Raw genomic sequence first — 27,976 nt, 5'->3', positions numbered from 1 at the left:
AGATAATGAGATGGATGTGATGTTATTATGGTGCCGCCTAGTCACATGACACATTAGGCTTCTTTCACACTACCGCCATCTTCCTGCCTTCTGACACTCGTTATTCTGCAAAAACAGATCATTAAAAAATAGATACAATAACTGAACATATCGGGTGATAACTGATGCCCAATGTACATTATTATAATGGGAATTCTATCAAAATAACGGACATATTCCATCCATTACTACCTGTTATTTCATCCGTCATGCACTGTTGTAGTCCGTTATTTTATGTCCGTTTTAACCCCTTCTGGTTGTGATGCTGTATGGAGCATGCTCAGTAGCAATAACGGATCATAACGGAATATAAAAATACTGGGTGCTAACATTCATCATCCATAGACTTCAATGTTAAAATGTTAACGTCTGTTAATCCATCGTTATTTTTGACGGGACAAAAATGAGTGCATGCACCGTTATTTGCCCCGCGTCAATAATAACGGACGTTAGTCATAAGGGGACATAACTGATCATGAAGGATGGTCAAAGAATGAATAAAGAATGGACTTACTTAGGGGTACTCCGCCCCTAGACATCTCATCCCATATCCAAATAAGATGACTGGCCCCCTGTGCCACTTTATTTCCCCTGTGACAAATCACCCCTCCCTTTATTACCCCCTGTGCCCCATCCTTTCCTCTTGATCCCCCTCTGTGCTATTTCATTACCCCTTTATTACCCTTTGTGCATATTCATCACCCCCTCTGCCACTTTATAAAGATGAATTTATACAGAAGGTACAAATGGGAGAATGAAATGGCTCAGGGGGATCAAGGGGAAATTATGTGGCACAGGGGGTAAGGGGGGGGGGATAATTAGGCCCACTGCACAGGGGAATAAGATGGCACAGGGTAAAAAAAGGGAGGGGGGTGATAAATGATACAGGGGGTGATTAAATGACACTGGGAGATTCTACTGTAATATTGTTTTTCATTGTGTTTTATAGGTAATTAAACTCTGGAGTTAGCACAGGACAGTATTCAGTCATTTAGGAAGAATTTGGAGCCTTTTTCCCAATAGGGGACATCTCTCAATAATGGACCCTTTTATTCCCTGTGAGTGTCCGCTATTGGGAGATTCTACTGGTACTTAATGAAAAGGTCCTAAAAGTAATCTAAGGAGAACAAGTCTCCAGGGAATTGCTCAAGAAATTTTGCCATGAAACAGGTTCCTCAAGTTTGAACAACTGGGAACTTTTTTTGCACAGCTGCGAAATGGTTCGAGGAGGTAGAAGATCTCTAGTATATCGGAATAAGACGTCTAGTCACCAATAGTAGGTGTGTGATTCAGCAAGTCGAGATAGGACAGAAATCCAAAGAAGTAACCGCAAGAAGAACAATTTCCAGAGTATAATTAATCTTCTTTGCTGTAACCAACAAAATACCGTATATACTGGAGTATAAGCCGAGGCCCCTAATTTCACAAAAACCTCAGAAAAATCTATTCATTTGAGTATAAGCCTATCATCACCAACTGCAACAAACACCCATCCCCCCATCATCATTCCATCCTCTGTCATTATCTATCCCCCCTCCTGTCATCATCCACTGACACAAACACCCATCCCCCCATCATCATTCCATCCTCTGTCATCATTCATCCCCCTCCTGTCCTCATCCACTGCCACACACACCCACCCCCCGTCATCAACCATCCTCCCTGTCATCATTCACTGACACAAACACCCATTCCCGTCATCATCCATCCCCCTCCTGTCATCATCCATCCCCGCAACATCATCCATCCTCTCCTTTCATCATCCCCCTCGCTTATCGTCTAATCACCTTTTCCTGTTGCCTGGCAGTAGAGAAAGGTACACTCTGTGATATCAGGGGTGTCCTTGCATGGCGGCCTCAATGCGCAGCAGCGACCCTACCCCAGAATCACTATTTCGGGGCCAGCCCAGAGTGGAGAAGGTGGATGGACCAGACCAGCTCACTTTTCCCACTGGTATGCGGACAGTCCCTGCGCAGACAGTCCCTTCAGCGTCCCTACCCTGGATGAGTCCGGGGCCGTCCCGGTAAAGATGGATGGCTCCCCCCCCCCAACCTGAATGCCTGGACTGATGTCACTGCTATTTTTTTTTCACTTGAGTTTAAGCCGAGGGGGACATATTCTGCACAAAAAAAAGGTGCTTATACTCGAGTATATATGGCAATCGAAATAACCTGCCAGAAAGATTGAATTTTCAAGCAGGACCCCTGTATATGTAAAAGAGTCCATGACTCAATCACACACCTCCAACATTGAGAAGATTCTGGAATACCATGTGACAAAAGGAGAGGAGGAGTCCCATACCCCTGACAATATAACTTATATGAACTCTCCTGTATACGAATACAGGGGGAGGAGCCACGTGAGCGCTAGAGATAAATCCGCACTGTTCTTCAGAGAGTTGGATATTCAGCTCCTCTTCTCGTATAAGACGCATTTTGGTTACTATTAGGAGCAGAAGAAATCAGATAAGAATAAAGCTTAGATAGTATTATTATTTAGGAAATAAATACAATCTCTCTAACCAATTTCAGGGACGTATGTTAGTATAACGCTTAAAACATTGGAGAGTAAAGATAAATTTACTTATAAACCCCAGAAAGCCTGAGATTCCTCTATGGCCAAAGTCTTAGTAGAAGAATATAAATCTCGTAACGTAAAAGAATGTAAACGTTCCCACAAAGGGGAAGAGGGAAAATGTGTTTAGTAATAACCATAGGGAGTAAAGAAAGTGGGGTTAGGGGAGAAGGGAAATCAGAATCAGTCGTAGAGCAGTCTCGTAATACCGACAAAGTTATATATAAAAGAGGAAAGAACTAGAGAGGCCAAGGAGGAGTGCGGGGGCCACAAAATGGGCCCTATAGAAGGAGGGACTGAGGAGAATTCCATATCCACATGAGGAGGAATATAAAGGGGAGGATGAGAAAAAGAAGAGCGAACGAGCTCTAATAATCCAGACGAAGGAAAAGCTTTATAATAAGTGTGTAAATCCGGAAACACAAAACCGCCGTCTAATGTCTTCAGGGTGAGCGTCTATACGGGACACGTGGTCTCTTCTGAATCATAACAAAATTACTAAATAACCATCGGATAGAAGAAAAATAACAATTCCGTACTATGATAGGGACGGACTGTAAAAATATAAAATATTATTGGTAAATATAAGATTTAAGAACCTTTTTCCTTCCAATCCACAACATATATGGGAATTTACGAGCGTGTAACTGGGTTTTCAATCCGTGTAATAATGGCGCAAAGTGTGAAGTAAAGAGATCTTGTACCAGATGTGATCAGATCTCTAGGGATTTTATACCCCGGGGAGGACAAAGAAAAGGAAAAGAATTACACCGATGTTTACTGAACCCGGGGGACGCTGACATATTGACGACTTCTCATATAGAAAAATGGATTTTATGATCTGAGACCGAAAATAGACGTCAAGATGGGAAACGCTGGTCTAGGGTTTGTGATAAATAAAAGTATCTGCAGCGTCTTATGTTCAGAAGAGACGATCTACAAGGGAGACGCGCGGATCCTGTCTGATGCCTTGAATTAAAGTCTCTATAATCATAATGAGAAGGGGGCGGGGACAACACTGACGCGTTACATTCCCTATATACAACGTCAGGGACAATATTCCATTTATTATAAGTCCAGTGTGCGGAGATGGATATAAGAATAATAAATCATATAAGAAAGAAAACTTTTATTAACAATTGGTAACAGGTTTGTAGATGCAGTATATGATATATGTATAAATGTCAGATATCCTATGTACATGGATAATATATAGATGTGTTATCTGCATCATTTACTGCTCTGAATTGGCTTCTCTCCTGTGTGAGTTCTTTTATGTTTAACAAGATTTGATTTCACAATAAAACATTTTCCACATTCTGAACATGAAAATGGCTTCTCCCCTGTGTGAGTTCTTTGATGTTGAACAAGCTTTGATTTTGCAGTATAACATTTTTCACATTCTGCACATGAAAATGGCTTCTCCCCTGTGTGAGTTCTTTGATGTCTAAAAAGACTTGATTTCTGATTAAAACATTTCCCACATTCTGAACATGAAAATGGCTTCTCCCCTGTGTGAGTTCTTTGATGTTGAACAAGATGTGATTTCTCCGGAAAACATTTCCCACATTCTGAGCATGAATATGGCTTCTCCCCTGTGTGAGTTCTTTTTTGATGTCTAAAAAGACTTGATTTCTGATTAAAACATTTCCCACATTCTGAACATGAAAACGGCTTCTCTCCTGTGTGAGTTCTTAGATGTTGAACAAGTTGTGATTTCTTAGTAAAACATTTCCCACAATCTGAGCATGTATATGATTTCTTTCCTGTATGAGCTCGTTGATGTCCCACACCCCTTCTGTGGCTTTTATTTTGCTGAACATCCTGTGATGACTGAGAAGACAGGACCTGTATATAAGGATGAGATGACAGATCTTGGCTGTGAAGGGCTGAGGGTGTATCTGGGATAATGGAATGTTCTTCATATGTATCTTGTGTGATATCATCATCTGCTTTATAATCTGAAGATATAAGATTCTCCTCTGATCTTCTGCTACAAGAATCTGCAGAGAATAACACAGATTTTATGATCAGTATTAACCCCTTAACAACCCAGGAAATTTAAGCTTTTGTGTTTTCCTTTTTTTACTCCTCTCCTCATAGCCATAACTATTTTATTTTTCCATCTACACTGGAGAGTTTGTTTTTTGTGGGACTGATCTTACATTGTATTAACACCCTTAAAATAGAAGTCAGGTCCATACAATCACAACAATATCTCATTTGCATATTTTTTGTTACATTTACTAATTTTATAAACAATTCCAACAAAGATAGCTTAACATTTTTACACCAAAAAGTGAATATATTATTGGAGAGTTTCATTTACATTTAACATTTTTTACACTTTTTGATTCCTCTAAAGGACTTGTATGAGTAGTCATTGGATTGCTCATACAGATCAGTGCAGTACGTATTTACTGCATTGATCCATTAGAGCCGACTATAGACAGGCTGTATCAATGGCAGTCCTAGCAAAGGCCTTGGGCTGCCATGACGATGGATGGGCCCCCCATGTTCGCTTCGTGGTGAGCCAATCCTTACCACTGCACCACCAATGATTCTTACTAAGGCTGTATAAATGCTGATGTCAGCTTTGACAGTAGCATCTAAGTGGTTAATAGCCAGCACCAGAGATTGCTCTGTGTCAGCTATTAGCTGCGGTCCTCAGTTGCTGAATGCAGCCAAGATCCACCTGGTATAGAGAGGGCTCGAGTCCCGGGGCCACCCAATACACCCTAAATGGCCTCATAAGGTAAATAAACATCATGGGTAATTAACCTCTTAAAAACGCAGGGTGTACCTTTACCTGTAACCCTGCACTTGCTCCCCTGCTATGACGCGGAGTCACGGGCTGACCCCGCGTCATAGCAGGTCAGTCCCCGATGGCTATCAACGGCCGGGACCCGTGGCTAATACCGGACATCACCGATTGCGGTGATGTCCGGTATTAACCCCTTAGACGCATCGATCAAAGTTGATCGCCGTGTCTGAAATGAAAGAAAAAGCTTCCCAGCAGCTTAGCGGTGCTGATCGGGATCACCGCTATGCTATGGCATAACATTATACAGTGTCTGCAATCAGAAGATTACATGTAATAGTCCCCTATGGGGCGTAAAAAAAATTTGTAAAAAGAACGTTAATACAGGTGATTTAACCCCTTCTATAATAAAAGTTTGAATCAGCCCCCTTTTCCCATTTAACTTCACCAGGACCAAGGGCGTACAGGTATGCCCTGACGTTCTGGGACTTGACCAAGGGTGTACCTGTACGCCCTGGACCCGTTAATGGGGTTTTAACCACTCACCAGCAGAGAACGGGTTAAACCCGGTGGGTCCCGGTTGTTACGGGCAGCCAGGACCCACGGCTAATGCCGGGCACCGCCAATACCGACCATTAACCCTTTAGACGCCGTGATAAAAGTTGATTACAGCGTCTAAAGTGTGGGCTTAACAGTGCCGGTTAGCTCAGTGGAGCTGATTGGGACATCCGCGGTGAAATCGCAGGTCTCGATCAGCTGACTGGACAACGGGAGGGTCCTCACCTGCCACCTCGTCGTCCTTTCGGCGATCTGCTGCTCCAAGCAGAGCACAAAGAACACTGATCAATGCTATGGCATAACATTGATCAGTATAAGCAATCAGAAGATTTTTTTTTTAGCCCCCATAGGGGACTATACCATGCAAAGTGTAAAAAAAAAAGTTAATAAAAGTGAATTAACCCCTTCTCTATTAAAAGTTTCAAATACCCACCTTTTCCCATTTTTTAAATAAAATAATGTAATAAAAAATAACAATAATCATATGTGGTACCACTGCGTGTGTAAAATGTCAGATCTATTAAAATATAAGGTTATCTAAACCGCACGGTGGATGGCGTATACGTACAAAAATACCAAAAATTTTGCATTTTTGGTCACTTCATATACCATAAAAAACTAATAAAAAGTGATCAAAAAGTCCTATCAAAACAAAAATGGTACCAATAAAAACTAAATGCGGAAAAATAAAAATGTTATAGGGGTCAGAAGATAACAATTTTAACCCCTTGGGGACTCAGGTTTTTCCATTTTTGCACTTTTTGTTTTTTCCTCCTCACCTTTTAAAAATCATAACCCTTTCAATTTTGCACCCACAGATCCATATTATGGCTTTTTTTGCGCCACCAATTATACTTTGTAAATACATCAGTCATTTTACCCAAAAATCTACGGAGAAACAAAAAAAAAATCATTGTGAAACAAAATAGAAAAAACAAAAACAAAAAAAAATATGCAATTTTGTAAACAGGTATACATTTTGCTATGGGGATTTGTTTGTACTCTGGACAGTTCCTGACATGGACAGAGGTGTCAGCAGAGAGCACTGTGGACAGACAGAAAATAAATTCAAAAAGAAAAGAACTTCCTCTGTAGTATACAGCAGCTGATAAGTACTGGAAGGATTAAGATTTTTAAATAGAAGTAATTTACAAATCTGTTTAACTTTCTGGCACCAGTTGATTTAAAAAAAAAAAAAATGTTTTTCACAGGAGTACCCCTTTAATCCTTCAAGTACTTATCAGCTACTGTATGCTCCAGAGGAAGTTGTGTAGTTCTTTTCTGTCTGACCACAGTGCTCTCTGCTGACACCTCTGTCCAGTGTGGTAATACTGAAAAGAACTACACAATTTTCTCTGCAGTATACAGCAGCTGATTAGTACTGGAAGGCGAAAGACTTTTAACCTGTTAAGGACCCATGGCGTACCTGTATGTCCTGAGTCCGCTCCCGTTCTATTACGGGGGGCCACAGCGGGTTGGGCCCGGGCTCTAACAACGGCCGAGACCTGTGGCTTATAGCGCGTGGCATTGATCACCCTTTAGACTAAAATGAAAGTGAAACCATAGCTCTTCTCTGCGGGCGTGTGCGCCGTTTTACATTCATTTTCGGCAGTCGCGGCTGCCGACGGCACTTCGCCCGCTCCGTCCCCCGGGCGCACAGGAGCTCACTACAGGCGGGGTGTGCGCTCGGGGTTCGGGTGCCATTACTAAGTCTCTCTGTATTTCTTCGGCGGCCCGGCGGACGTTAGCTCCGCCCACCAGGTTGCATAAGCGCTTCAGCAGCGCAAACTGAGCCACCAATCAGCGCTGTGCGCGCGTTTGGGGCCATGCAGGGGCCAATCACAGCTCCCTTGCATCTGACCCGGCCTCTTCCTTCTATGGGCCGGCGTCTTTCTCTCTCCTCACAGCCACGGTGCAGAATCCTCACAGCAGCTGCCTTGGGACACAGACTTGGGTCAGACTGTTCATTTTTTGCTATGTCCGTGCCCAGAACTGTCCCTCCCTCTAAACAGATATCTGGAATATTGGTTACTCATTACGCTTGTAAAAACTGCTCTGCAAAAATGCCAAGTTCTGCTGAACCCACTTGTTCTGCCTGCTCCACTGCTTCCCCAGACCCAGACCCCCCTGCTATTTCTAACCCAGGTGCTCTTTCAGACCCGGTGGGTTCGGCCGCCCCTCCAGCCTGGGTTTCCTCCCTCTCCCAGTCTATAGCCTCTAACAACGGCTGGGACCCGTGGCTAATAGCGCGCGGCATTGATCGCGGTGCCGCACGCTATTAACCCTTTAGATGCGGCGTTCAAAGTTGAACGCCGCGTCTAAAATTAAAGTGAAACCATGCCGGTTAGCTCAGGGAGCTGTTCGGGATAGCCGCGGCGAAATCGCAGCATCCAGAACAGCTTATATGACAACCGGAGGACCCCTACCTGCCTCCTCGCTGTCCGATCGCCGAATGACTGCTCAGTGCCTGAGATCCAGGCATGAGCAGTCAAGCGGCAGAATCATCGATCAGTGGTTTCTTATGAGAAACCACTGATCAATGTAAAAGATCAAAAGATCAAAGAGCAAACCTTTCCTGCTCTGGACATTTCCTAAAATGGACAGAGGTGTCAGCAGAGAGCTCTGTGGTCAGACTGGAAAGAAGTCCAAAAAGAAAATAATTTCCTCTGTAGTATACAGCTGCTAATAAGTATTGGAAGGACTAAAAAATTTTAATAGAAGTAATTTACAAATCTGTTTAACTTTCAGGCACCAGTTGATTTATAAAAAAAAAGTTTTCCACCAGAGTACCCCCTTAACGACGCAGGACGTATATTTACGTCCTGCGCTGGCTCCCGCGATATGAAGCGGGATCGCGCCGCGATCCTGCATCATATCGCGTCGGTCCCGGTGCTAATCAACGGCCGGGACCCGTGGCTAATACCACACATCGCCGATCGCGGCGATGTGCGGTATTAACCCTTTAGAAGCGGCGGTCAAAGCTGACCGCCGCTTCTAAAGCGAAAGTGAAAGTGACCCGGCTGCTCAGTCGGGCTGTTTGGGACCGCCGCGGTGAAATCGCGGCGTCCCGAACAGCTGACCGGACACCGGGAGGGCCCTTACCTGCCTCCCCGGTGTCCGATCGGTGAATGACTGCTCCGTGCCTGAGATCCAGGCAGGAGCAGTCAAGCGCCGATAATGCTGATCACAGGCGTGTTAATACACGCCTGTGATCAGGATGAGAGATCAGTGTGTGCAGTGTTATAGTCTCCTATGGGATAACAATGATCAGTATAAGAGATCAGTGTGTGCAGTGTTATAGTCTCCTATGGGATAACAATGATCAGTATAAGAGATCAGTGTGTGCAGTGTTATAGTCTCCTATGGGATAACAATGATCAGTGTAAGAGATCAGTGTGTGCAGTGTTATAGTCTCCTATGGGATAACAATGATCAGTATAAGAGATCAGTGTGTACAGTGTTATAGTCTCCTATGGGATAACAATGATCAATGTAAAAGATCAGTGTGTGACACTCCCTTAATAAAAGTTTGAATCACACCCCATTTCCCATTTAAAAAAAAACTGTGTAAATAAAGATAAAAATAAACATATATGGTATCGCCGCATGCGGAAATGTCCGAACTATAAAAATAAATAGTTAATTAAACCGTGCGGTCAATGGCGTACGCGCAAAAAAATGCCAAAATCCAAAATAGTGCATTTTTGGTCACTTTTTATTATCATGAAAAAATGAATAAAAAGCGATCAAAAAGTCCAATCAATACAAAAATGGTACCGATAAAAACTTCAGATCACGGCACAAAAAATGAGCCCTCATACCGCCCCATATGCGGAAAAGTAAAAAAGTTATAGGGGTCAGAAGATGACAATTTTAAACATATTAATTTTCCTGCATGTAGTTATGATTTTTTTTCAGAAGTCCGACAAAATCACCTATATAAGTAGGGAATCATTATAACCGTATGGACCTACAGAATAAAGATAAGGTGTCATTTTTACCGAAAAATGTACTACGTAGAAACGGAAGCCCCCAAAAGTTACAAAATGGCATTTATTTTGTCTCACTATGATTTTTTTTTCCGTTTGGCCGTGGATTTTTGGGTAAAATGACTGATGTCATTACAAAGTAGAATTGGTGACAAAATAAAATTAAGCATCATATGGATTTTTAGGTGCAAAATTGAAAGAGTTATGATTTTTTAAAGGTAAGCAGGAAAAAATGAAAATGCAAAAACGGAAAAACCCCGGGTCCTTAAGAGGTTAAATAGAATTATTTTACAATTCTAAATAACTTTCTATCCATCGGAGTACCCCTGTTACGCCGAGCGCTCCGGGTCCCCGCTCCTCCCCGGAGCGCTCGCTTCACTCTCTCCGCTGCAGCGCTCCGGTCACGTCCTCTGACCCGGGGCGCTGCGATCCCGCTGCCAGCCGGGATGCGATTCGCGATGCGGGTAGCGCCCGCTCGCGATGCGCACCCCGGCTCCCCTACCTGACTCGCTCCCCGTCTGTTCTGTCCCGGCGCGCGCGGCCCCGCTCCCTAGGGCGCGCGCGCGCCGGGTCTCTGCGATTTAAAGGGCCACTGCGCCGCTGATTGGCGCAGTGGTTCCAATTAGGGTAATCACCTGTGCACTTCCCTATATTACCTCACTTCCCTTGCACTCCCTTGCCGGATCTTGTTGCCTTAGTGCCAGTGAAAGCGTTCCTTGTGTGTTCCTTGCCTGTGTTTCCAGACCTTCTGCCGTTGCCCCTGACTACGATCCTTGCTGCCTGCCCCGACCTTCTGCTACGTCCGACCTTGCTTCTGCCTACTCCCTTGTACCGCGCCTATCTTCAGCAGCCAGAGAGGTGAGCCGTTGCTAGTGGATACGACCTGGTCACTACCGCCGCAGCAAGACCATCCCGCTTTGCGGCGGGCTCTGGTGAAAACCAGTAGTGGCTTAGAACCGGTCCACTAGCACGGTCCACGCCAATCCCTCTCTGGCACAGAGGATCCACTACCTGCCAGCCGGCATCGTGACAGTAGATCCGGCCATGGATCCCGCTGAAGTTCCTCTGCCAGTTGTCGCTGACCTCACCACGGTGGTCGCCCAGCAGTCACAACAGATAGCGCAACAAGGCCAACAGCTGTCTCAACTGACCGTTATGCTACAACAGTTACTACCACAGCTTCAGCAGTCATCTCCTCCGCCAGCTCCTGCACCTCCTCCGCAGCGAGTGGCCGCTCCTGGGATACGCTTATCCTTGCCGGATAAATTTGATGGGGACTCTAAGTTTTGCCGTGGCTTTCTTTCCCAATGTTCCCTGCATCTGGAGATGATGTCGGACCTGTTTCCCACTGAAAGGTCTAAGGTGGCTTTCGTAGTCAGTCTTCTGTCCGGAAAAGCCCTGTCATGGGCCACACCGCTCTGGGACCGCAATGACCCCGTCACTGCCTCTGTACACTCCTTCTTCTCGGAAATCCGAAGTGTCTTTGAGGAACCTGCCCGAGCCTCTTCTGCTGAGACTGCCCTGTTGAACCTGGTCCAGGGTAATTCTTCCGTTGGCGAGTATGCCGTACAATTCCGTACACTTGCTTCAGAATTGTCCTGGAATAATGAGGCCCTCTGCGCGACCTTCAAAAAAGGCCTATCCAGCAACATTAAAGATGTTCTGGCCGCACGAGAAATCCCTGCTAATCTACATGAACTCATTCACCTAGCCACTCGCATTGACATGCGTTTTTCTGAAAGGCGCCAGGAACTCCGCCAAGATATGGACTCTGTTCGCACGAGGCGTTTCGTCTCCTCGGCTCCTCTCTCCTCTGGTCCCCTGCAATCTGTTCCTGTGCCTCCCGCCGTGGAGGCTATGCAGGTCGACCGGTCTCGCCTGACACCTCAAGAGAGGACACGACGCCGTATGGAGAACCTCTGCCTGTACTGTGCTAGTACCGAACACTTCTTGAGGGATTGTCCTATCCGTCCTCCCCGCCTGGAAAGACGTACGCTGACTCCGCACAAAGGTGAGACAGTCCTTGATGTCTACTCTGCTTCTCCACGTCTTACTGTGCCTGTGCGGATGTCTGCCTCTGCCTTCTCCTTCCCTGCTGTGGCCTTCTTGGACTCTGGATCTGCAGGAAATTTTATTTTGGCCTCTCTCGTCAACAGGTTCAACATCCCGGTGACCAGTCTCGCCAGACCCCTCTACATCAATTGTGTAAATAATGAAAGATTGGACTGTACCATACGTTTCCGCACGGAGCCCCTTCTTATGAGCATCGGATCTCATCATGAGAGGATTGAACTTTTGGTCCTCCCCAATTGCACCTCGGAAATTCTCCTTGGACTTCCCTGGCTTCAACTTCATTCCCCTACCCTGGATTGGTCCACTGGGGAGATCAAGAGTTGGGGGTCCTCTTGTTCCAAGAACTGTCTAAAACCGGTTCCCAGTAACCCTTGCCGTAACTCTGTGGTTCCTCCAGTAACCGGTCTCCCTAAGGCCTATATGGACTTCGCGGATGTTTTCTGCAAAAAACAAGCTGAGACACTACCTCCTCACAGGCCTTATGATTGCCCTATCGACCTCCTCCCGGGTACTACTCCACCCCGGGGCAGAATTTATCCTCTCTCTGCCCCAGAGACTCTTGCCATGTCCGAATACATCCAGGAGAATCTAAAGAAGGGCTTTATCCGTAAATCCTCCTCTCCTGCCGGAGCCGGATTTTTCTTTGTGTCCAAAAAAGATGGCTCCCTACGTCCTTGCATTGACTACCGCGGTCTTAATAAAATCACGGTTAAGAACCGCTACCCCTTACCCCTCATCTCTGAACTCTTTGATCGCCTCCAAGGTGCCCACATCTTCACTAAATTGGACTTAAGAGGCGCCTATAACCTCATCCGCATCAGAGAGGAGGACGAGTGGAAAACGGCATTTAACACCAGAGATGGACACTTTGAGTATCTGGTCATGCCCTTTGGACTGTGCAACGCCCCTGCCGTCTTCCAAGACTTTGTCAATGAAATTTTTCGTGATCTGTTATACTCCTGTGTTGTTGTATATCTGGACGATATCCTAATTTTTTCTGCCAATCTAGAAGAACACCGCCAGCATGTCCGTATGGTTCTTCAGAGACTTCGTGACAACCAACTCTATGCCAAAATTGAGAAATGTCTGTTTGAATGCCAATCTCTTCCTTTTCTAGGATATTTGGTCTCTGGCCAGGGACTACAGATGGATCCAGACAAACTCTCTGCCGTCTTAGATTGGCCACGCCCCTCCGGACTCCGTGCTATCCAACGCTTTTTGGGGTTCGCCAATTATTACAGGCAATTTATTCCACATTTTTCTACCATTGTGGCTCCTATCGTGGCTTTAACCAAAAAAAGTGCTGATCCCAAGTCCTGGCCTCCTCAAGCAGAAGACGCCTTTAAACGACTCAAGTCTGCCTTTTCTTCGGCTCCCGTCCTCTCCAGACCTGACCCTTCTAAACCCTTCCTATTGGAGGTTGATGCCTCCTCAGTGGGAGCTGGAGCTGTTCTTCTACAAAAAGATTCTTCCGGGCATGCTGTCACTTGTGGTTTTTTCTCTAGGACCTTCTCTCCAGCGGAGAGGAACTACTCCATCGGGGATCGAGAGCTTCTAGCCATTAAATTAGCACTTGAGGAATGGAGGCATCTGCTGGAGGGATCAAGTTCTCCTGTTATTATCTACACCGGCCACAAGAACCTCTCCTACCTCCAGTCTGCCCAACGGCTGAATCCTCGCCAGGCCCGGTGGTCTCTGTTCTTTGCCCGATTTAATTTTGAGATTCACTTTCGTCCTGCCGATAAGAACATTAGGGCCGATGCTCTCTCTCGTTCCTCGGATGCCTCAGAAGTTGATCTCCCTCCGCAACACATCATTCCACCTGACTGCCTGATCTCCACTTCTCCTGCCTCCATCAGGCAGACTCCTCCAGGGAAGACCTTTGTTTCTCCACGCCAACGCCTCGGAATCCTCAAATGGGGTCACTCCTCCCATCTCGCAGGTCATGCGGGCATCAAGAAATCTGTGCAACTCATCTCCCGCTTCTATTGGTGGCCGACTCTGGAGACGGATGTTGGGGACTTTGTGCGAGCCTGCACTATCTGTGCCCGGGATAAGACTCCTCGCCAGAAGCCCGCTGGTTTTCTTCATCCTCTGCCTGTCCCCGAACAGCCTTGGTCTCTGATTGGTATGGATTTTATTACTGATTTACCCCCTTCCCGTGGCAACACTGTTATTTGGGTGGTCGTTGATCGATTCTCCAAAATGGCACATTTCATCCCTCTTCCTGGTCTTCCTTCTGCGCCTCAGTTGGCTAAACAATTTTTTGTACACATTTTTCGTCTTCACGGGTTGCCTACGCAGATTGTCTCGGATAGAGGTGTCCAATTAGTGTCTAAATTCTGGAGGGCTCTCTGTAAACAACTCAAGATTAAATTAAATTTTTCCTCTGCATATCATCCCCAGTCCAATGGACAAGTAGAAAGAATTAACCAGATCTTGGGTGATTATTTGCGACATTTTGTTTCCTCCCGCCAGGATGACTGGGCAGATCTCCTTCCATGGGCCGAATTCTCGTATAACTTCAGGGTCTCTGAATCTTCCTCCAAATCCCCATTTTTCGTGGTGTACGGCCGTCACCCTCTTCCCCCCCTCCCTACCCCCTTGCCCTCTGGTCTGCCCGCTGTGGATGAAATTTCTCGTGACCTTTCCATTATATGGAGAGAGACCCAAAATTCTCTCTTACAGGCTTCTTCACGCATGAAGAGGTTCGCGGATAAGAAAAGAAGAGCTCCCCCCGTTTTTTCCCCTGGAGACAAGGTATGGCTCTCCGCTAAATATGTCCGCTTCCGTGTCCCTAGCTACAAGTTGGGACCACGCTATCTTGGTCCTTTCAAAATTTTGTGTCAAATTAATCCTGTCTCTTATAAACTTCTTCTTCCTCCTTCTCTTCGTATCCCTAATGCCTTTCACGTCTCTCTTCTCAAACCACTCATCCTCAACCGTTTTTCTCCCAAATCTGTTCCTCCCACTCCTGTTTCCGGCTCCTCGGACGTCTTCTCGGTCAAGGAAATTTTGGCTGCCAAAAAGGTCAGAGGGAAAAATTTTTTTTTAGTAGACTGGGAGGGTTGTGGTCCTGAAGAGAGATCCTGGGAACCTGAGGACAACATCCTTGACAAAAGTCTGCTCCTCAGGTTCTCAGGCTCCAAGAAGAGGGGGAGACCCAAGGGGGGGGGTACTGTTACGCCGAGCGCTCCGGGTCCCCGCTTCACTCTCTCCGCTGCAGCGCTCCGGTCACGTCCTCTGACCCGGGGCGCTGCGATCCCGCTGCCAGCCGGGATGCGATTCGCGATGCGGGTAGCGCCCGCTCGCGATGCGCACCCCGGCTCCCCTACCTGACTCGCTCCCCGTCTGTTCTGTCCCGGCGCGCGCGGCCCCGCTCCCTAGGGCGCGCGCGCGCCGGGTCTCTGCGATTTAAAGGGCCACTGCGCCGCTGATTGGCGCAGTGGTTCCAATTAGGGTAATCACCTGTGCACTTCCCTATATTACCTCACTTCCCTTGCACTCCCTTGCCGGATCTTGTTGCCTTAGTGCCAGTGAAAGCGTTCCTTGTGTGTTCCTTGCCTGTGTTTCCAGACCTTCTGCCGTTGCCCCTGACTACGATCCTTGCTGCCTGCCCCGACCTTCTGCTACGTCCGACCTTGCTTCTGCCTACTCCCTTGTACCGCGCCTATCTTCAGCAGCCAGAGAGGTGAGCCGTTGCTAGTGGATACGACCTGGTCACTACCGCCGCAGCAAGACCATCCCGCTTTGCGGCGGGCTCTGGTGAAAACCAGTAGTGGCTTAGAACCGGTCCACTAGCACGGTCCACGCCAATCCCTCTCTGGCACAGAGGATCCACTACCTGCCAGCCGGCATCGTGACAACCCCTTTAAAAAAATTCCATAAAAAATTATTACAGTCGGTGACTGAGCAGAATCTGTGACTGTTCTCTGCATTTAGTGGTTACTACTCACCTGGGAGGTTACCTGTAGTAATGTCCTCCTTATACTGCTCATCACCACTCACATCTGTCTCTTCTTCTTCCTTTATGTCTGTAGCATTAATATAGATCAGATCTTTCGCTGTAGGAATGTCCTCATTATACTGCTCATCACCGCTCAAATCTGTCTCTTCTACGTTTATGTCTGTAGCATTAATATAGATTGGATCTTTCTCTGTATGAATGTTCTCCTTATACTGCTCATCACTGCTCACATCTGTCTCCTCTTCTTCCTTTATGTCTGTAGCATTATTATAGATCAGATCTTTCCCTGTAGGAATGTCATCCTTATACCGCTCATCACCGCTCACATCTGTCTCTGCAGCATTAAAATTGTTTGGATCTTCTCCCTGATTCATAAGATGTGGAAGAAATATAGTAAAAGTCATCAGACAGTAGGAGAAGTCACGTGGGATGTTATAGATGAGCAGAAGATGAGGAGTCATGGAGGGTAAGGGGACTGACCACAAGAGCTTCACAGCCCTTCTACAGATCATAGGGAATATCTCCATCTACCTGATCATCCTGTGGAAGAAGAGGACGGGGACACCTCTCTGCTGCTGTTCTCTTACTGGATCTGACTGTAGGGAACACATACAGAGACTGAATTCATTCTTTACATACAAATAATGAGAGGACGTGTGTATATAGTCATGTCTATTACCTGGTGATGTGAGGGGCTGCTGATCCTCCATCATGACCTGATCCTTGTACTGATCCTTGTGTCCTTCTACATACTCCCACTCCTCCATGGAGAAATAGACCGCCACGTCCTGACACATAATGATACAGTCATCACCCCGACCCCTCCAGTGGTGTTACTGTATAATGTCCCAGCATTTCCAGCAGTGTCCCCTCTCCAGTCATCACCAGACCCCTCCATTACTGTATAATGTCCCAGCAGTGTCACCTCTCCAGTCATCACCAGACCCCTCCATTACTGTATAATGTCCCAGCAGTGTCACCTCTCCAGTCATCACCAGACCCTCCATTACTGTATAATGCCCCAGCAGTGTCACCTCTCCAGTCATCACCAGACCCCTCCATTACTGTATAATGTCCCAGAAGTGTCACCTCTCCAGTCATCACCAGACCCCTCCATTACTGTATAATGTCCCAGCATTCCCAGCAGTGTCACCTCTCCAGTCATCACCAGACCCCTCCATTACTGTATAATGTCCCAGCAGTGTCACCTCTCCAGTCATCACCAGACCCCTCCATTACTGTATAATGTCCCAGCAGTGTCACCTCTCCAGTCATCACCAGACCCCTCCATTACTGTATAATGTCCCAGCATTCCCAACAGTGTCACCTCTCCAGTCATCACCAGACCCCTCCATTACTGTATATTGTCCCAGCAGTGTCACCTCTCCAGTCATCACCAGACCCCTCCATTACTGTATAATGTCCCAGCAGTGTCACCTCTCCAGTCATCACCAGACCCCTCCATTACTGTATAATGTCCCAGCAGTGTCACCTCTCCAGTCATCACCAGACCCCTCCATTACTGTATAATGTCCCAGCAGTGTCACCTCTCCAGTCATCACCAGACCCCTCCATTACTGTATAATGTCCCAGCAGTGTCACCCCTCCATTACTGTATAATGTCCCAGCAGGGTCACCTCTCCAGTCATCACCAGACCCCTCCATTACTGTATAATGTCCCAGCAGGGTCACCTCTCCAGTCATCACCAGACCCCTCCATTACTGTATAATGTCCCAGCAGTGTCACCTCTCCAGTCATCACCAGACCCCTCCATTACTGTATAATCTCCCAGCAGTGTCACCTCTCCAGTTGTTGTGGACATGAAAATGACATACATTTTACTTGTGATCCTAGTCCAGAAAGGCCGCATGGAGTTGGAAAATGGCAAAATGGAGTCTCTTACCTGGGGTCTACTAGTCAGATTACAGGGGCTTTTGTAACATTAGACAGACCACCTGGGGGGGGGGGCTGGCTAAGGTGGGGGGGGGGGCGGAGACAACAAGAAATAAAACCCATTGAACAGGCCCAAGCGGGCTCTTTTTCTCTTCCTGGGCTGGATACCATCACACCTCCTATTCACTTGCTGTGGGGCCTGAATCCTGAAACAAAGGAATGCAACCACTTGTCCACTGCCTCTGCTCCATTTTCATACTTGCCGTAAGGGAGTCCCGAAGCTAAGTATTCTCAGTTATATTCTTTTGAGTGTTTTATATATATATATATATATATATATATATAATAGATATATAGTATCTTTTAAGGAAAATCCACCCAATAGTGTTTTCTACTATATTTGTTGTATCTATTAGTAATATCTTTCAGTTTAGAATGTGTGTTAGTTTTTCCAATTGTGTATTAAACCTCTTTATTTAGTCCGCATTTTGGGTGTGTAGTGTTGATTTGTGCATTGGATGCTAGGATATAACTCTTCCAAAATTCCTATAAATAGGTTGGTCTGTGGGTTGTTTATGATTGCGTTTGGCCTCCGGTGGTGCGGCTAGTTAAATATCTGCGGTCTGTGTGAATATATTGTATTCACTAGCCCGCATGGTCTCAGCCATTTTGTATCTCGGATGCATGGTCTGCAGATTTTAACTGGTCGTGACACCGTTGGAGCCAAATCCAATTCAGCCCCAAGCCACGAACCACAACAAATGGCGACGAGGATGGGATTTTGCAGGAGTTATGAATATTAGTAACCAATTGACCAAATTAACTAATTTTCCTAACAATTATAATTAATTTATGAAACTTTTATAAAGGAATATTTTTCTGATGATTAACTTTGTAGTCTTCAAAGGGCTTTTAAACTAAAAGGGTGATTTGTATGTTGGCCTGTACTTCCTGCTTCCGTTTAATACATAGCTGGGGGCCATTTTTAGGGACAAAGAAAGCACATGGTCGGGGGAGGGGCATGTTTTGTTGTACTCTTATACAATAGGTTAATCTGTTTGTGGTTATCTCGTGTAGCACTGGACTAGTTATACAGGATTCTAATAGACTGTTGCTTTTGTGTTCCTTGTTTTAAGGGTAACTTGAGTTGCATACATGATAGTTATTTAGTGATTTGTCACTGGTAATTAATAGCATTGCTTTCTAGGTAATGGTTGGTTGTATTGCATACGGGATAGTTATTTAGACACAGATTGTAAAGCATATTGAAAGTCTCCTGTTGTACATGTTACAAGATTGTGATTGCACTTTAGTTGTGTGTGCTATAAATCTCCACTATATTCACTAGTGTGAGAGGCATACCCGCTTGTGCGAGATACCCCAGTGTAGCCTGTTTGTATGTGTTAGTGATACACTATATACTAGTAATAAGGCTTACTGCAGACACGTGTTATTGTCCCGCCATCTGATATTGTGCTTGAGATTCCTTTGTCTGATCACATTCCAAGTATATCTGACTGCGAGAATGAGTTTCTTTAGGAAGAAGTTTTGTTCATTGATTGGGGGTAGAAGGCCCAAATATGGGGCTGTACCACATTGGGCTAACACTATGGGAAAATGGAGTGTTATAGCAGAAGAGCTTGTACGCTATGGTGCGCCGGTTTACCCAGAGATAGGGGAAGAGATAGGAGGTATGGCTCTGAAGCTTGATTTAGGGGTTTATTCCAAACCTGAGAGCAGAGCTGCTGCAGAAGTAGGGTGGATCATTTTGCATGCTTTAAAAAATGAGAGAGAGCAAAGACAGGCCCTAGAAAAGGAATTAGCTGAAGTAAAAGAGAGGTTATTGTGGTCAAATGAATGTTTGGAAAGTAACAATGCCCGTAAGGAGGAGTTACAGGAAACTAATACTCTGCTAATTCACAAAATAAACCGTAGTCGATCTAAAAGAGGTAAAGTGCCATACCACACCAGAAAGGTGAGAACAATGACTAAACAATATGAGTGTGATAAGTCATTTTTCTCTTCCTCCTCTGAAGACGATTCATACTATTATGTCTCCTCTGAGGATGATGAGAGGGTGGATAACTACAAAGCTCACCCCCTTATCACCCAACAGAGAAAACGTAGAGTACCCATGGACCATGATGGTCACGAAGGAATGCGTGAGAGTGCACAAGATGAAATAAATGAGGTAGTGCGAGGTTATTCACAACTAGAGCTAACCGAGATTACAAAGCTTTATAAGCAGACTCCGGGTGAGAGCATTGGTGAGTGGTTGTTGCGTGTGTGGGATACTGGGGCAGATAAGATCATTCTTAATGCAGATGAAGCCGTAAGCATTGGTCAGCTCACAAGTAATCCACAGATCACACAGGTGTTGAGGTTAGTGAGAAACATTCAAGGTAATTTCAGTTTAATGGATATCATTAAACATGCATTACTAAAAGTTTTCCCACATCACACTGACATTGAACCACACATTCAATGGCACAACATAAAAGATGCTATAACTAGAGTCCGTATTATGGGTTGTGTAGCAGGTCTAGACAAAGATCACTGGGAAGGGCCTGATGCAGAGGATTTCACGGCAAGCATGAGGTCTAGGTTTCTAAGGACAGCTCCCAGTGCTAAAAGAGGGTCCTTATTATCTATGCTAAATGGTACAGCCGAAAATGGACAGATTTTTGTGATCACACAAAGGTTAGCAGAGTTGGGGGAGTATGAAATGGAGGAAAAGGTTAACCAGAGAAGAGGTATCTCTATGGCCAATAAGTCAGACAGAGGGGACACTGTAGAACCTCCCAAGGGTAAACCCACATGGAACAAAAATCAGAATATTCCAAAACGCACTAGAATGTCTAGGAAAGAGATGATTGAGGAACTTCAGGAAGCTGGTATAAATGAGTCATTTACAAATCTTGGTACCGGAGCCTTGTTTAAAAGGTGGAAAACATTAAAGAAAAGGGTTCAGGTTCACACTGCATCTATGGGTCCTGTACAAGTTGAAAAGTTAATTACTTTTGAGGATGATTTCATTTCTAAGCCTACACCCACTGAGAAAGGTCTGAAACATAAGCAATCTGGTGTTAAATACCCTGATACTAATTCTTGTCCTCCTGTTGCCACTCCTAGGAAACCAAAGTCCTTGTATCCAACTGCTGAGTTGAAGGCCATTGCCAAACAAAATTTACTGGACTGATGGGACGGCCGATCCCCGGCACCGAAAATGTTACCAGTCATGGCTGGGGATCGACGGCCCCATGTCCCTCTAACGGTTTGGTGGGGAAAAGGAAAACACAACACCAAAGTTCTAGCTTTGGTTGACACGGGGGCGGAGGTAACAGTGCTTCAGGGTAACCCCTCACATTTTGCAGGCCCCATAGTCCACATAGAGGGTTTGGGGGGTAGAGTAACTAAAGCTGTCCAGACAACTGTCATGTTAGCCATTAACAAAGGTCCCCGATTTGAGGCTAATATTTTGGTTTCCGATTTACCTGACAATATCTTGGGGATAGATTTATTGTTAGGGCGATGTATAGAGACACAGTGGGGGGTGTTCAAGTTTGGCTTTCCTCACAAACCCTCTTATGTCAATGTAGTCAAGGAGGTGGTGAGAGGAAATGCAAATTGGACACCTGTGGTCATTCCTCCTCCTAGTAGCCCGGTAAGGCTGAAGCAGTACCGGCTGCCGGGAGGACAGAAAGAAATCAGTGAAACAATCGCTGAATTATTGAGAACAGGTGTAATTCGTCCTGCAACAAGCCCTTTTAATAGTCCGGTGTTTCCTGTTAAGAAACAAGATGGTTCATGGCGTATGACTATAGATTATAGGGGACTCAATAAAGTGGCACCACCATTAAGTGCTGCAGTCCCCAATATCGTCTCAGTCGTTGAGGACATAGCCAAACAGGCTGGCGAGTGGCACGCAGTGATTGATCTAGCGAATGCTTTCTTTTCAATTCCTATTGCACCTGAGTCCCAAGACCAATTTGCTTTCACCTGGGAAGGACGTCAATACACCATGCAAACGGTGCCCCAAGGATATATACACTCCCCCACCATATGCCATGGACTGATTGCCCGAGATTTAAGCCTGTTAAACCTGAAAGTACCTGTTTTCCACTACATTGATGACATCATGATTACCGGAACTAAAGAGGAAGTGGCAGATGCATTGACTGTTTTGATTGATCACATGGTTGCCAGAGGATGGGCTGTTAACAAAGACAAAGTGCAGGGTCCTGCCCAGGAAGTCAAATTCCTCGGAATGATCTGGGCCGGTCCTGTTCGCAAGATTCCCCAACCAATACTGGATACAATACAAAACACCCCAACGCCAAAGACTGTGAAAGATGCACAAAAGTTTCTCGGTGCACTTGGATATTGGAGGTCATTTATACCTCATCTTGGACTTTTGCTACGTCCCATATACAATGTTACACGCAAAAAATCTACATTTGTTTGGGGTGCGGACCAAGAAACAGCATTTAAAGCAGCCAAGGAAGCCGTTTTACAGCATCAAGGTCTTGGTCCACTCAAAGATGGATTCCCTTTTCAACTTGACGTGATGGTGACCAACAACGTCATGTCATGGGGCTTGTGGCAGCCAAATGAAGTTAAAGGTCAACGAGCGGTACCAATTGGGTTCTGGTCCAAGCAACTAACTGGAGCTCAGCAACGGTACTCACCACTGGAGAAGAACTTGTTAGCTGCCTATACAGCTTTGCAGCATGTAGAGACTATGACCCAAAAGGCCCCAGTCTCTGTGAAAACAGACTTACCAATTGCAGGTTGGGTGCGAGACGAAGGCCTACCCATACGTGCAGAGGTGGCCCAAAGTCAAACTCTTTTAAAATGGAAATGGTACCTTCAAGAGCGAGGTGGAGTGCAAGCTGGCGAAGTAAAGGATTTAACCAGGATTCTCAATGGCCTTGTGACATATGAAACCTTATCACATCCAAATACTTGTGAGATACCTGTGCTTCAGCCTTCTCCCATAAAGACTGCTTTACCCTATGAGGAACTACAAGACTGTCAGAAACTAAATGCATGGTTTACAGATGGATCATCTGTAATCACCCCTAAAGGAAGACGCTGGACAGCTGTAGCTTACAACCCAGGTCAAGGAGGTGGTGATCCAGGAGCAAGGTAAAGGTGGCTCAAGTCAATATGCAGAACTTGCGGCCATAGCCATTTTGCTTGAAGAAACTGATTCCCAGGAACTTTTCATTTACACAGACAGTTGGGCCGTTTACAAAGCTTGTACTACATGGATGACTACTTGGAGAGAAAACCAGTGGCTTATTCATGGCAAACCAGTATGGGGAGGTGGAGAACTTTGGGAAAAGATCTGGACAGCCTCCCAGCAAAGACTGATTCAAATTGGACACGTGGATGCCCATGTCCCCAAAGATCCAGACAAGGAGAACCCCAACAGGATAGCAGATGAACTGACCCGAATCAGAAGCCAAAAGACCTGTGATGGTGATCCTGTAGATCCTGTTCTACTTCGCATGGCAACATGGGCACATGAGACTGGAGGACATCGTGGCAACAAAGCAACTCTGGAATGGGCAAGAGCAAGGGGACTTCCCGTCACTTTAGAACTTGTGACCACAGCCAAGCAAGCATGCGACATTTGCAGCGAAGTAAAAAAGTGGCCCCTTGTTCCGCAACATAAGGGATACTTGAAAAAGGGAAATTCTGCAGGTGAAATATGGCAGATGGACTACATTGGTCCACTACCAAAAGGTAGAGGAGGTTTAATGTATTGCTGTACAGCTGTAGACACATACACTGGACTGATGAGAGTACTTCCTTGTAAAAGCGCCAATCAAGCCTCTACCCTAAAGATGCTGCAACTTCTAATAACTGCATACGGTATGCCCACAGAAATACAGACTGACAATGGTACCCACTTTACTGGTCAGTTAGTTCAACAGTGGGCTCAGGACTCTGGAATACAATGGATCTTCCATATCCCCTATCATCCCCAAGCTGCGGGTTTGATTGAAAGGTGCAATGGGCTTTTAAAAGAGCAGATTCGGAAGCTATCCCCAAGCTTGTCACTAAGGGGGTGGGATAAGGTGATTTCACAGGCACTAATGATCCTAAATAACCGCACAATAGGACACACATCTCCCTACCAAAGGCTTACTTGCAGGAATACTGATCCGACTGTTAGTTTAAGATTACATTTCACAGGTGGTTTACCCAAAGAAACTGGAAAAAACAAATTTTCAATACAACTGACAAATGATTTTGAATTTCGGAGTTCAGGTGACAAGAGGGAGGGGCAGAAATTAATCCTTCCAATAGGAGGCAGTATGCCTCAAGGTACAGAGGTAACTTTAATGCTCACTGAGGAGTTAATTAAAGAGGGTTGGAGTACAACAGGGAATGTGAGTGTGGATGGACGAGTGTGGAGTGCATCTCTTTACAACTCACAGGAAAGTAGAATAGCTAATGGAGCGATTCTAGGAGAAATTGCAATCTGGGTGCCCCATAAAATATTGGTATCTTGGGATGAAAACCAGCAGATACAAGTGGGGTCAAAGGTGTGGGTATTGCCACAAGCTACTGACCAACATAGACAGAAAGGGGAAGTTATATCAGATGGTCCAGGTAATACTAAAATTGTATTATTAAATGGAGATACTAAACCTCTCTTCTTTCCATCCAACAGGTTAGTGGCCGTATAGCCCTACTGAACCCATGGACATCCAACACGTTTATGAATTTCTTGGCCAGATACTCAAAGGTTACCAATGCCTCTGACTGTTGGATATGTGGCGTAATTCCCGTCAGCGAGGAAGGAGGTTACCCATTCCTTGGAGTCCCATGGGAGGCCTCTGAGATGAAGCAACTAAATGGAACCGGGTTTGGATGGTATCGTGAAAACGGTGAACCCACTACAGAGCAAAGAATACATATCATCAACCCTCCTACAGCAGGAGCTGTATGTATTTATTCCAAAGGCATTGGCCAAAACATAAGATTAGGAGAATCAAACTGCTCCCAAGCCTGGATCACAGGCTATAGGTATGGGGATACCTGGGGTATGCATATAAATGAAAGTACCCCAATAATAAAACTTATCAAGTCCACCACCAGGTACACCACAAAGAGATTGAACTACCCTTTTGTTACCCAACTCCTGGAAACATGTTTCACTCATCCAACAGATGGAAGTTACAATGTTTTGCCAAGAAACACCTACTTTTTATGTGGGAATTGGGCATACAAATGGTTGCCATTGAATTGGGAGGGTGAGTGTTATCTTGGGTCAGTGATTCCTGCAATCCGGAAAACACATGAGTTTCCTAATGGGAAAATCAGGAACAAGAGGTGGGGAGACTTTATAGGGACTCATGAAGCCAACACTGGAGTGGTATTCCCTAGTTGGGGCGTTTATTGGTCTTTAAATCGCATTGAGGCCCTCCAACAACTGTTTGAAGATGCTCTGGACACCACATTGGACTCTATTAAAAAACTGTCTCAGGAGCAGATACAAATCAGAGCAGTAGCTCTCCAAAATAGACTAGCTTTGGACTATGTCCTTGCAGCCAAAGGAGGAGTGTGTGCTTTGGTGGGAAAAGAATGCTGCAGCTATATTGTGAATTATGAAGGCGAAATCAACCATGATTTGTCTAAACTGACAGAAGTAAAAGACAAACTTCATGAAGCACCGGACTTGGGGCTGTTTGGGTGGTTGGGAAGTTTGGGAAATACTGTAATACATGGAATGTTAATTGCGGTAATATGCATTTCATTGTATGTTTTCCTAAAAGGTACCTGTTGTATATTTAATAGACTTGTGAATACTGGGTTTAGAGGATTACCCATCCAGCAAGCAACTCTAATGTAGTTTTTCTGACATAGGATCAAGGGGTGGAATGTTGTGGACATGAAAATGACATACATTTTACTTGTGATCCTAGTCCAGAAAGGCCGCATGGAGTTGGAAAATGGCAAAATGGAGTCTCTTACCTGGGGTCTACTAGTCAGATTACAGGGGCTTTTGTAACATTAGACAGACCACCTGGGGGGGGGGGGGCTGGCTAAGGTGGGGGGGGGGGCGGAGACAACAAGAAATAAAACCCATTGAACAGGCCCAAGCGGGCTCTTTTTCTCTTCCTGGGCTGGATACCATCACACCTCCTATTCACTTCCTGTGGGGCCTGAATCCTGAAACAAAGGAATGCAACCACTTGTCCACTGCCTCTGCTCCATTTTCATACTTGCCGTAAGGGAGTCCCGAAGCTAAGTATTCTCAGTTATATTCTTTTGAGTGTTTTATATATATATATATATATATATATATATATATATATATATAATAGATATATAGTATCTTTTAAGGAAAATCCACCCAATAGTGTTTTCTACTATATTTGTTGTATCTATTAGTAATATCTTTCAGTTTAGAATGTGTGTTAGTTTTTCCAATTGTGTATTAAACCTCTTTATTTAGTCCGCATTTTGGGTGTGTAGTGTTGATTTGTGCATTGGATGCTAGGATATAACTCTTCCAAAATTCCTATAAATAGGTTGGTCTGTGGGTTGTTTATGATTGCGTTTGGTCTCCGGTGGTGCGGCTAGTTAAATATCTGCGGTCTGTGTGAATATATTGTATTCACTAGCCCGCATGGTCTCAGCCATTTTGTATCTCGGATGCATGGTCTGCAGATTTTAACTGGTCGTGACACCGTTGGAGCCAAATCCAATTCAGCCCCAAGCCACGAACCACAACACCAGTCATCACCAGACCCCTCCATTACTGTATAATGTCCCAGCAGTGTCACCTCTCCAGTCATCACCAGACCCCTCCATTACTGTATAATGTCCCAGCATTCCCAGCAGTGTCACCTCTCCAGTCATCACCAGACCCCTCCATTACTGTATAATGTCCCAGCAGTGTCATCTCTCCAGTCATCACCAGACCCTCCATTACTGTATAATGTCCCAACAGTGTCACCTCTCCAGTCATCACCAGACCCCTCCATTACTGTATAATGTCCCAGCAGTGTCACCTCTCCAGTCATCACCAGACCCCTCCATTACTGTATAATGTCCCAGCATTCCCAGCAGGGTCACCTCTCCAGTCATCACCAGACCCCTCCATTACTGTATAATGTCCCAGCATTCGCAGCAGTGTCACCTCTCCAGTCATCACCAGACCCCTCCATTACTGTATAATGTCCCAGCAGTGTCACCTCTCCAGTCATCACCAGACCCCTCCATTACTGTATAATGTCCCAGCAGTGTCACCTCTCCAGTCATCACCAGACCCCTCCATTACTGTATAATGTCCCAGCAGTGTCACCTCTCCAGTCATCACCAGACCCCTCCATTACTGTATAATGTCCCAGCAGTGTCACCTCTCCAGTCATCACCAGACCCCTCCATTACTGTATAATGTCCCAGCATTCCCAGCAGTGTCACCTCTCCAGTCATCACCAGACCCCTCCATTACTGTATCCCTGCAGTGTCACCTCTCCAGTCATCACCAGACCCCTCCATTACTGTATAATGTCCCAACAGTGTCACCTCTCCAGTCATCACCAGACCCCTCCATTACTGTATATTGTCCCAGCAGTGTCACCTCTCCAGTCATCACCAGACCCCTCCATTACTGTATAATGTCCCAGCAGTGTCACCTCTCCAGTCATCACCAGACCCCTCCATTACTGTATAATGTCCCAGCAGTGTCACCTCTCCAGTCATCACCAGACCCCTCCATTACTAAATAATGTCCCAGCAGTGTCACCTCTCCAGTCATCACCAGACCCCTCCATTACTGTATAATGTCCCAGCAGTGTCACCTCTCCAGTCATCACCAGACCCCTCCATTACTGTATAATGTCCCAGCAGTGTCACCTCTCCAGTCATCACCAGACCCCTCCATTACTGTATAATGTCCCAGCAGTGTCACCTCTCCAGTCATCACCAGACCCCTCCATTACTGTATAATGTCCCAGCAGGGTCACCTCTCCAGTCATCACCAGACCCCTCCATTACTGTATAATGTCCCAGCAGGGTCACCTCTCCAGTCAGCAGCTCCATCATCTTGTTGATGAGTTCTAGGATCTTCTGTTCATCCATTTCCTCATGTATCAGGG

At 45.6% G+C, this 27,976-nt stretch overlaps 1 pseudogene; it reads right to left on the bottom strand.

Annotated features, from left to right (window-relative positions):
- The window catches only part of LOC130298313 (zinc finger protein 850-like), a 422,064-nt pseudogene extending 405,309 nt beyond the window's left edge, over nucleotides 1–16,755 (bottom strand).
- Between the last annotated feature and the right edge of the window lie 11,221 nt (nucleotides 16,756–27,976).

The sequence above is a fragment of the Hyla sarda genome (genome assembly GCF_029499605.1).
Source record: "Hyla sarda isolate aHylSar1 chromosome 1 unlocalized genomic scaffold, aHylSar1.hap1 SUPER_1_unloc_9, whole genome shotgun sequence".
Taxonomy (NCBI): domain Eukaryota; kingdom Metazoa; phylum Chordata; class Amphibia; order Anura; family Hylidae; genus Hyla; species Hyla sarda.
The sequence above is the reverse complement of the archived record's forward strand: the minus strand, read 5'-3'. Positions and strand labels throughout refer to the sequence as shown.